Consider the following 9,979-nt stretch of genomic DNA (forward strand, 5'->3'; position numbering starts at 1 on the left):
CTCGGAGTTTTGCCAGATCAACACCTAAGGCATAGAATTCTACCGGACCACCACCTGAGGTCCAGACTTCTGCCGGACCACCGCCTAAGGCCCGGACTTCGGCCGGACCACTACCTGACCTGGACTTCGCCCGGACCTCTGCCTGAGGCCTGAACTTCCGCCGGACCACCGCCTGAGGCTCCGACTTCTGCCGGACCACCACTTGAAGCCTGAAGTTCTGCCGGACCACCTTCTGAGGCTTGAAGTTATTTTGGACCACCACCTGACGCCCGAAATTCTACCATACCAGCACTTGACATCCGGAGTTCTGTCGGACCACCGCCATGCTACCAACTGACGCCTGAATTTTTACGTAGCACCAGACTTCTGCCAGTCCACCAAGTGATGCTGGACTTTCATCCCCGTTTGTCATTAGGTTTCAACCATGCGGTAGGCATTTGTAATCTGATCGCCCTCAAAGACTAGTCAGCCCACTGCAATCTACTCAAATTCTAGTAGATTAATTTTCAACTAGGTCATACCTCATAATTTTTTCAGAATTTTCCACGTAAAAAAACTTGTATTCTATATGTATGAACTGAATATCCGTACAAGATTAAGACCTAAGATTTTAACTCTATCGTGTCGTATACTCTACCCCGCAACAATTACAAATCAGGCAGTTGATACACGAAATATCGTGAATAATATGACCACGACAAATTATTGTGTTCGGTGTCCAGATTCGTCCGGACACCAATAAAAATGAGCTACGTCACTCAAAAATATCGGGCCAGTGCATCTTGGTGAGATGACGCGTCTGAATTGGATGTAAGCATGTCAGTTGATCGGACGCAATAATTTGCCATATGACCACACGAAACAATCTCAACAAACCTAGGGTCTTCAGTCGGTCGAGGAGAATGGCGATGCCCTTCAAGAAGCGCTTCTGAATTGCCCTGCTCCAAGGCCTCGTAGCAACTAGAGTGAAGCATCATCCGCGACCAAAAGATGCTCGTCAGCAGGCGCTCTTTTCCTTAGACGCAATCACAGTCGACTCCTTCATGCTCATCCGCGGCTTCTGTCCTTGAAGGCCTTTGCCAAAGTTTGTCTTTTTTCATTGCCTTTAATCCATCTCTGTTTCTTTTTTTTCTAAAGATGATAAAATTTTGTTGAGCAAGTGCTGTGCTCTAGGGCTATTGTTCTTGCTGATCAATTTGAAGTTCGTGAACAAGCTCGACGTTAAGCTTGATTCGTGTTTGATTTTGAACTAGTGAATAAGCTCAATAAAAGTAATTAATATATTATTATAGAATTTATAAATATAAATTATTGCCTTTGCTACATAGACAATTGATTTTATTATAAAATATGTTTGTTCATAGATATGTTCATGAACGTGTTTGTTCGATAGTTAAAAAAAATTTGTTACATATGTTCACGAACATGCTCGATTTAATCGTTTGTTAGGAAGCTCGATAAAGCTCGTTTGTTAAGTTAATGAATATCTAAAAGTTGAGCTCGTTTATAGCTCGTTCATGTTTGTTTGTTTAAAGCTCGATAAACACTAAATGAACGAACATGAATTGAACATGAATCGAACATGAACACTCATTAATTTAAATGAACCAAACATGAACACAAACAATAAAACTCGAACAAATATGAACCAAATTTGAACAAGCTAATATTAAATGAACACAAACATGAACACTGACATACTAGGCTAGGCTCGGCTCGGTTCGTTGGCAGCCCTACTTTTCCCTCCTGTATTTCGTTCGGCTTTGTTCCTTCGCACGAATGTAGAAATTTTCACGAGTTGGCCGTTCCTTCGACGACATTACCTTCCCGTTGGATCGGAAGTTACGAAATTTTTTTGATCTGAAGCAACTACGGGAGCTCGCTTGCTGTGAAGGTAACTTTCTCCCTTTCGCGCGCTTCTTCGGCCAAATCCCGTAAATCCGCTGAACCAAAGGATTTCGTAAATCCGGAATTTACCACGAAAAGAGGGGATTTTCCGTCAACCGTGGCTTTCATTTGCATTTTAGGCCGTTTGGCTGGATTTCGCCCAAATCCGGCCTAAATCCGCATACCAAACAGCCCTTATAGTGGCGTATACTCTACCCCGCAACAATTACAAATCAGGCAGTTGATACACGAAATATCGTGAATAATATGACCACACGAAACAATCTCAACCAAGCTAGGGTCTTCAGTCGGTCGAGGAGAATGGCGATGCCCTTCAAGAAGCGCTTCGGAATTACCCTGCTCCAAGGCCTCGTAGCAACTAGAGTGAAGCATCATCCGCGACCAAAAGATGCTCGACAGCAGGCGCTCTTTTCGTTAGACGCCATCACATTCGACTTCTTCATGCTCATCCGCGGCTTCTGTCCTTGAAGGCCTTTGCCAAAGTTTGTCTTTTTTCATCGCCTTTAATCCATCTCTGTTTCTTTTTTTCTAACGATGATAAAATTTTGTTGAGCAAGTGCTGTGCTCTAGGGATATTGTTCTTGCTGATCACGCACTTCACTGCTTACCTTGCGAGTATCCTGCTAATTTCTTCTTTGAATATCCTGGACTGGACCTGGCTTCAACTTCTTCCTGCATATCAATATTTCTTATTCAACTAGGTTTGCATTCCTCATCTACTATTATTTCCTTTTTCAACATTATACTTTTTTTTTCAATTAAAAAAAAAAGTCCGGAGCTCCTGATGTTGCTTTATTATGTACTAGCGTCTTCAGTATTGCAATGAGGTATTTTTTAACCGCAGATTGTATGTCAAAATTTCCTTGTAAGTTCTTTCTTATGCTTGCATATTTGACTGCTTATCTTACAATTATTATATAAACATCTTTTATTTTTTGTCACTATCAATCAATTTTATTTATTTATCTATCAGCCGGTGCATGTGGGTGATTAGAATCAGGGTTGCAACAAAGCTTTAAATGTGTAGACTTGGAGCTGAGGGAAAGAGGACCGAGCATCAGATAGACGATCAGGAAAGGTGAGCTTACACAGGCAGAACTGGTGACAAGGAGAATGCTGGAGTTTTGGAAGGATTTAGGAACATTGGAAGCTCAGGGGTTCAAAAAATCAAACCACTAGGAGCTCTTGAATAAAAAAAAATTGAATCAAAGTCACGTAGAAGCTAGGTGTCTATACTCTATAGTTTAGGTCTCAGCTGCCACACACCCGAAAATGCCTAGGAGATAGAGTGATTTTCTCATATTTTCTTTCATGTTGCATGAAAGTGGAGATATCTTTGAGAGAGGAAATGCGATGACATGACGGAGCTCGAGGACTTAGGAGTGCAAATCATGAACACTACACTACACCTATTGTATAAATTCCAAGATTGAACTAAGCACAAAAATTTGAGATAGTAATACATTTGTGTTTAAATAGCAGGGATTTAGATGAGTTTTTGTGCCTGTAGAATGTTGATTGATTTACTAAACTAATAGCTAGGGATTTGTTTCAAGGTCATGTGTGGAGTCTTGGTTTGCATATGATGAAATTAGTTTTTTTTTTAAAACTTTTTTTGCATATTGTTTAAAGTCTCGGAGGTTTTTAGACTGCCCTTTGACATGTGCAATCTCCTAATTGCTTTAGCAAGAAGCAAGATGAGACAAGATGTGCCACACTAATGAAGATGAGGCTTTAAGTAGCTAAGCTAATATGAGCTTTATCCATTGTTCATGAAACATGTTACATTTGAATGTGAACTCTTGCTAGGCGTCCATAGGAGTGACTAAGTTTGGGATTTTCATTATGTGGTGTATGGACAAGGATTCAATACGGCATTGTTGTAAGAATGTGCCTACGTGTTACTCCACCATAGCACATAATTCATACTACATGTGCCATTGTTGACCAAAGTTAGGAAATTGGACTAATGAATTCATGTTTCATGATTGTGTGAACCTTGATGAACCGATGATGGTTCCTATTTGCCTTAGAAATTAGAGCCATGCTATGAAATGTTTAAATAATGTTTCTACTTTAACTTGTTATCCTAAGGTCATGATTGATTTGGTTTCACAAAGTACATTTGAGAAAGCAATCAAATCAAAGCTAAATTATATGAGAGGTTACGAAAAGAAAGTATAAAATATACTCATGTTATGTGAGCATCATTTTATAAGTGATAATCATAGCCGGGGTGATCACACCTTGTTTAAGTATTTTTGATGTCCCAGAATATATAAAAATATTTGAATTGCAGCTGATATTTTTGAGGAAGCATGATATTAAGAGTGATGTGTTATGTTAGCTTGATGGTAGCCAATCCATTGCTATTTTTGGAATCATTGGGTGTATGCTCCACTCCCTAGTATGATGATAATGAAGAGCAAAATTTTAACAACCATGTTTTAGATTGGGAGACATAAGAATTATGTCTCGATTATTTTAAGATAATGTTAATTTTTTGTCCATGTAGATAATAATAAGTATTAATTATGCAGTAAAGTTAGAACTTGTAATGAATTTTGTATTTGAACTCTGTAAGCATATAAGGGGTCTCCGCTCATAGATGAAAAACATAAAAATGGACTTGAGTTGCCATCTAAGATGCCTAAGGATTTATATAATGAATATGTGTGTGACTTTAGTTGCCATTTGTTACCTTGAAAAAGTTTCGAAAATCCATGCTTGAGGTAGAGCAAGGTTCTAAAGTGTGGATTGATGATATTATTAGGGCTAGCTATTTTACTATTTCCGCAATGTTTAAATATACAACAAAACAAAATGCTGAAACATTTTTAATATTTTGTTTAACACAAAAAATAATGTTTCTCCTAAATTGCCAGAAAAAAACATGAGGCTATTACTTCAAGGCCTAATAGCGTTGAAGTACTCTTTCAAGCAAGCCCAAATTCACATATAATTAGTTTTGCTCAACACAGAGTCTAATAACTACATATTCATGTATAATTAATTTTGCATAATAGAGACTATAGGACCCACACATAATTGCAAAGACAAAAAACATACGAAAGTTTGCATCTCATAAAATCTAAATATTACCTCATTTACTCCAAGATTATCATTTTGGAATTTCATGCAAGCTCCTTCCCATTTAATTGCGCTACTCATTTATCTTATAACATCCTGTGAGACTATCGAGCCCATAATACCTAAGATATGGGATAACTATGATGTTGAATCCAAATAATATAACACAAATAATACAATTAAATTTTAATGAATATAATCCACTTAAATGGGATGGATAGAAATATAACCTCCTCAAGGTTCAATTTTCACAGAACACTGCGAATAGATGCCTTTTGTCTAAAATAGAAGTGTTGTTATCAATTGCAAAGTTGAAATTGTCTATGGAAATATAGTTGTTCTGAACAATAATGGTTAATGCAGAAGAGTTGAGACACTTAGGTGTATGATGAACAGAAAATTCTGGCAGTATTTAAATGATGAGTTGATCTATAATCAACGAACTCAGCATCACTCAAAAGCAACAGAAGCATAATAGTGACCATCAAAGTCACTTAATACAGCATTTTTAACAAAACACACTTCACACAAAAAACATTAATAAAATGATGGTTTTACATCTAAATAGCTCAGGAGTTTGGCTTAGAATCAGGTCCTGCCCCGGCCCAAAGCAACCCAATGGAATGGGGTGAATGAAGATAGTGAGTTTGTTAGCCTCATAGTGAGCTCACCAAGCTCATAGTGATCTAGCCAAAGCATATCTTGCACAAGGTTTCACTAGGCCAACTCGTGTTATGCAGAAGCTACTTGCTTGTATTACACTTAGGCTATTAGCGACTTTGCGCATCAAGTTGGCAACCTAATTGTGTCAATTGGAAAATTTTCCCCACGTTGGGATTTTGGCTCGCAAGTCGACAAGTCGATAACTCCGCATAACCAGTCAGTAACTTCACTTGTCAAGGTGATGACATCAGTCGGCAACTGACCACATGTCAAATTATCCACATTCCACATGTATTTTTATAAATTTTTTTATTACATATTTTTTGAGCTATATGATTCATATTTTTGGATATATTTTCTTTTTTTTATATGACCTTTTTAATTGCGCAAAAACACTTAGACCGATATTATAGATAGGGGGGCAAAGGGGTATTTTGGACACTAATTATTTATACTCAAGCATGTACGTTGTGCTATTATAGAGAAATTCCATAGCCTCTCTCTGATCTTTTCCGATATCTTTTCTTTTTTCTTATGCTTTTTATTCTGGGTGCATAGTGAGTTTTGCTAGTAGGTTATTGGTATTGCTTACCTTAGTATTTTTAATCTAACATCTTGATTAGTGCAGTTGTGTAGATTGATGCCAAGAATCAGAAATCAAGAATTATAAGAAGCAGAACGCAGAGAAACATTAGTCAACATGAAGAAGTAAGACTTTGTGACAAATAAATAATGACCTCAATCCTGACATTTGATGAGACGTACCACCTAGACAACAATGAAGAGTCCACTCCCATGCAATCTAAGAATAGGAAGTGTGAACTGATGAACAAATGCTCAAGGTAAATCTTAGAGGAAAGGCCTACAATAAAGTTCAAAATCTTCTTGTCTCAAATTTTACAAAAGCAAAAATGATTATACTAATCACATGGCCTATTTTGTTAGCTACATCCCTATTATGACATCCTTTCTTCATTAAATTTTCCAAAGTTAGGTGTGAGTCATCATACAACATCCTTTCTTCATTAAATATTTCGAAGCTCAGTATAAGTCCTCCTATAACATCATTTCTTCATTAAATATTCCGAAGTTAGGTAGAAGTGCTTTTACAACATCCTTTCTTAATTATATCTTTTGAAGTTTAGTGTGAGTCTTCCTATGACATCCATTCTTCATTAAATCTTCTAAGTTTAGGTGTGAGGCCTCCTACGACATCTTTTCTTAATTAGAGCTTCCAAAGTTAGGTTTGAGTCCTATGACTTCCTTTCTTTATTAAAATCATCAGAGATTAGACATATTTCCTTTTACGACATCCTTTTCATATTAAATCGTAAATCTAAAATCCTTCAAAGGTTAGGTATAAGTTTCCCAAGTAGCATCATTTCTTAAGGACTAAAATAAATTTCATAGCCTTTAAGGATAGGTGTGAGCCCACACTCTTAGGTTGCCTTTACTTTAAGACTAAGCACTTTATTTATTTCATTCTTCCAATCATTGATCAAAATTTAATTCAACCCAATACTAATTAAATCAAATCCAAATCAACTTCAATTACAAAATCAAATGATTCTAAAACTAAATTGAAAACAAATAGTATACTTATAAATCAAATCCAATCAAAATCAATTCTAATTCTTCAAATTTAAAATTTATCTTAAATTTAAGCTTCCTTTGGATCTTGTTGATTATCTTGACCAAAACCAATACGTGCAGCGACAAGCTTAGGGGAGCTAATCACACCCATTGTGGTCCATTTGTTGACCTCATTTCGAATGAGGTCAAAATTTCTCTCCTAGGTTATCACTAAGAAAAGATGGACTAAGAGTGTGGGCTCAAACCTATTATTATAGGATGTGGAATTTATTTTTAATACTAAGGAAAGGTATACCTAACCCTCGGAGGATTTATTATTTACGATTAGGGGTGTCAAAAAAAGACCTGCCCGAACCTGACCAGAAAATTTTTGGTTCGAGATGACCTGTTTAATAAATGGGTTAGGTTCAGGTCCGGAATTTTAACCCCTTTCTTATGTTGGTTGGGTTCTAGTTGATCCGTCAATCTAATTTTGATTCAAAATGACCTGTTTAAATTCTTTTTTTTTCTAAATTTTTTTAATTTGTTGGTATGATTGTCTTAATTTTTATTAATTAATCTACAATCTACTAATTAAAAGTTATATTTAAAAAAAAAATCAAAACGTATTATTGAGTCGGGTTTGAGCATTCAAGTTGCTAGCGGGTCGGGTTCTGGTATGCATTTTTGACACATTTATTAAACGAGTCAAGTTCGGTTTGACCGGATTCGGGTCGGACCTGAACCCAACCCGTTCCCCCGTTTTTACACCCCTATTTATGATTTAACATAGAAAGGATGTTGTAGAAGGACTTATACCTAATCTATGATGATTTTAATATAGAAATGGTGCCATAGGAAGACTCGCACCTAACTTCGAAAGCTTTAATGAAGAAAGGATGTCGTAGGAGGACTCATATCTAACCTTAAAAACTTTAATGAAGAAATGATACCTTAGGACTCACACCAAACTTTAAAAGATTTTATAAAGAAAAGATGACGTAGAAGAACTTACATCTAACTTCGGAAGATTTAATGAATAAAGAATGTCATAGGAGGGCTTGTATCGAATTTTGAAAGATTTAATGAAGAAAAGATGTCGTTGGAGGATTCACACCTAATTTTATGAGATTCAATGAAGAAATGATATCATAGGAGGGAGGTGGCTGATTCAAAGAAGGCCACGTGATTAACACGATCATTCTTTCTATTGTAAAATTCGAGATGGGGGATTTCGAACTTTATTGTAGGCTTTTCCTCTAAGATTTTCCTCTCTTTCCTAAAATGTTAATTGTTTTTTTGACAATTAGATAAGAGTGCGAGGACTCATTTCAAAAATTCATCACTTGCTTTTTGCCCGAGACACTATATGAGAGATTTTGAGCTAGGAATCATCCTTGCTGCCTGCTTAAGGGGCTATTTAGAGCAGGGTGCATTGATAGATGGGTAATGCTGGAAATATAAAATCTTGGACAAGATTTACTCAAGCCCTCAAGCTCACCTTTAAAAATGAGAGAAGCAATTTAAACCAGAAGAACAGGTCAAACCATAAGATAAGTCGTTCTAACATTATTTTGTTATAGAGCTATGCAACTACCCTTAATTAAGAATTTTCTTCCATAATCAAGATCAATAGTTAGACATAAAAGTCTCAAATAAGGAACATGAAGTCATTAAATGGAAGCAAAATTTCATATAGTGTTTTATTTTCTATTTTATTTGCCTCTTGAGAATTTATCTTTGATGTAATTTATTTTCAGATAGAGTGAGGTGGCTTTTAGATCCCATAATCATCTTCTTCCTTCTTGTCCTTATTCTCCTCGTTCTTTAAGGTGTCCTCACCAACTTCCTTTTTTCATTGTCATCGACTTATTCTTTTCGAAACTTCAAGTTTTTAAGTCTTCAAACTCGTTGGCTTCTTCTTTGTTAAGTCTTTAAGCATTATTTAGTTTTTATTCTTCTCTTCATCTTCTTAAGCTTGAGCCTTAATTTTGGCTCAAGCTTCATGTCCATGAGGATGTTTTTATTGTTCAAGTCCTCAACTTTAGAGTTCCCTCCTCCCCCTTTCCTTCTTCAAGTCTTCTCTATCAAGTCAAGAGACATTGCTATGGCATCAATTAAGAGGCAATGCTTACCATTTTTCTTTTGCATCAAGGTGGTTTAGGGCAATAATATTTTGAGTTTCTTTCGAAATTCTTCCTACTCAAACTGATGCGGACATCCAAACCGTCCATGCTTATCTGAGGAGGAGCTGAAGATCGACGGCCGAGATCACTTTATTTCATTTCAGTTTATTAAGTGTATTTTTATTTAATTTTTGCAATTTCACTTTTTACCCTCTTGTCTTATGTAAGCCCAAGGGGCAAATGTGTCTTTTAATTTCTTTTGAGGCCTATATATAGAGGCCCCTTCTCTTGTATTTGGATGATGAATTATTGATAATGAAAATTTTTTGTTGTTGATCTCTTAGTGAGTTCATGGTGATCTCTTAGTGAGTTCACTCTCCTCGATCTCTTAGTGAGTTCGTAGGAAAAACTAGATCTCTTTGTGAGTTCTAGGTTTCTTGTATTTCGTTTCCTTTTAGTTCTCTTTGATCTATTTGTTGTTGTGGAGATCGAGTCTTGAAGATTAACAAGGTGGTGGAATCAAAGCAACAAAAATCCTCAGATTTTCTCCTCTTCCCCTCCCCTCACCTTGCTGCCGCCGACCCCTTGGAACCATCCAGACCACCGGCTTACAAGGTCCA

The 9,979-nt window shown here is 36.5% G+C and overlaps 1 long non-coding RNA gene across 8 annotated transcripts in view; it reads left to right on the forward strand.

The window, feature by feature from the left end:
• The first annotated feature begins 852 nt into the window (after positions 1-852).
• Positions 853-9,979, forward strand: part of LOC110108670 — a 14,026-nt gene continuing 4,899 nt past the window's right edge. For 3 of the 8 annotated variants that reach the window (XR_003700692.1, XR_003700690.1, XR_003700689.1), the window contains exon 1: positions 853-1,084. This is a non-coding gene — a long non-coding RNA (uncharacterized LOC110108670). Of the gene's footprint in view, positions 1,085-1,757; positions 2,391-2,465; positions 2,610-9,979 lie in introns of those variants that run through there. The other 5 variants (XR_002304493.2, XR_002304489.2, XR_002304490.2 and 2 more) reach the window with 4 other exon arrangements.

This window comes from Dendrobium catenatum, unplaced genomic scaffold (assembly GCF_001605985.2).
Source record: "Dendrobium catenatum unplaced genomic scaffold, ASM160598v2 fragScaff_scaffold_54, whole genome shotgun sequence".
Lineage (NCBI taxonomy): Eukaryota > Viridiplantae > Streptophyta > Magnoliopsida > Asparagales > Orchidaceae > Dendrobium > Dendrobium catenatum.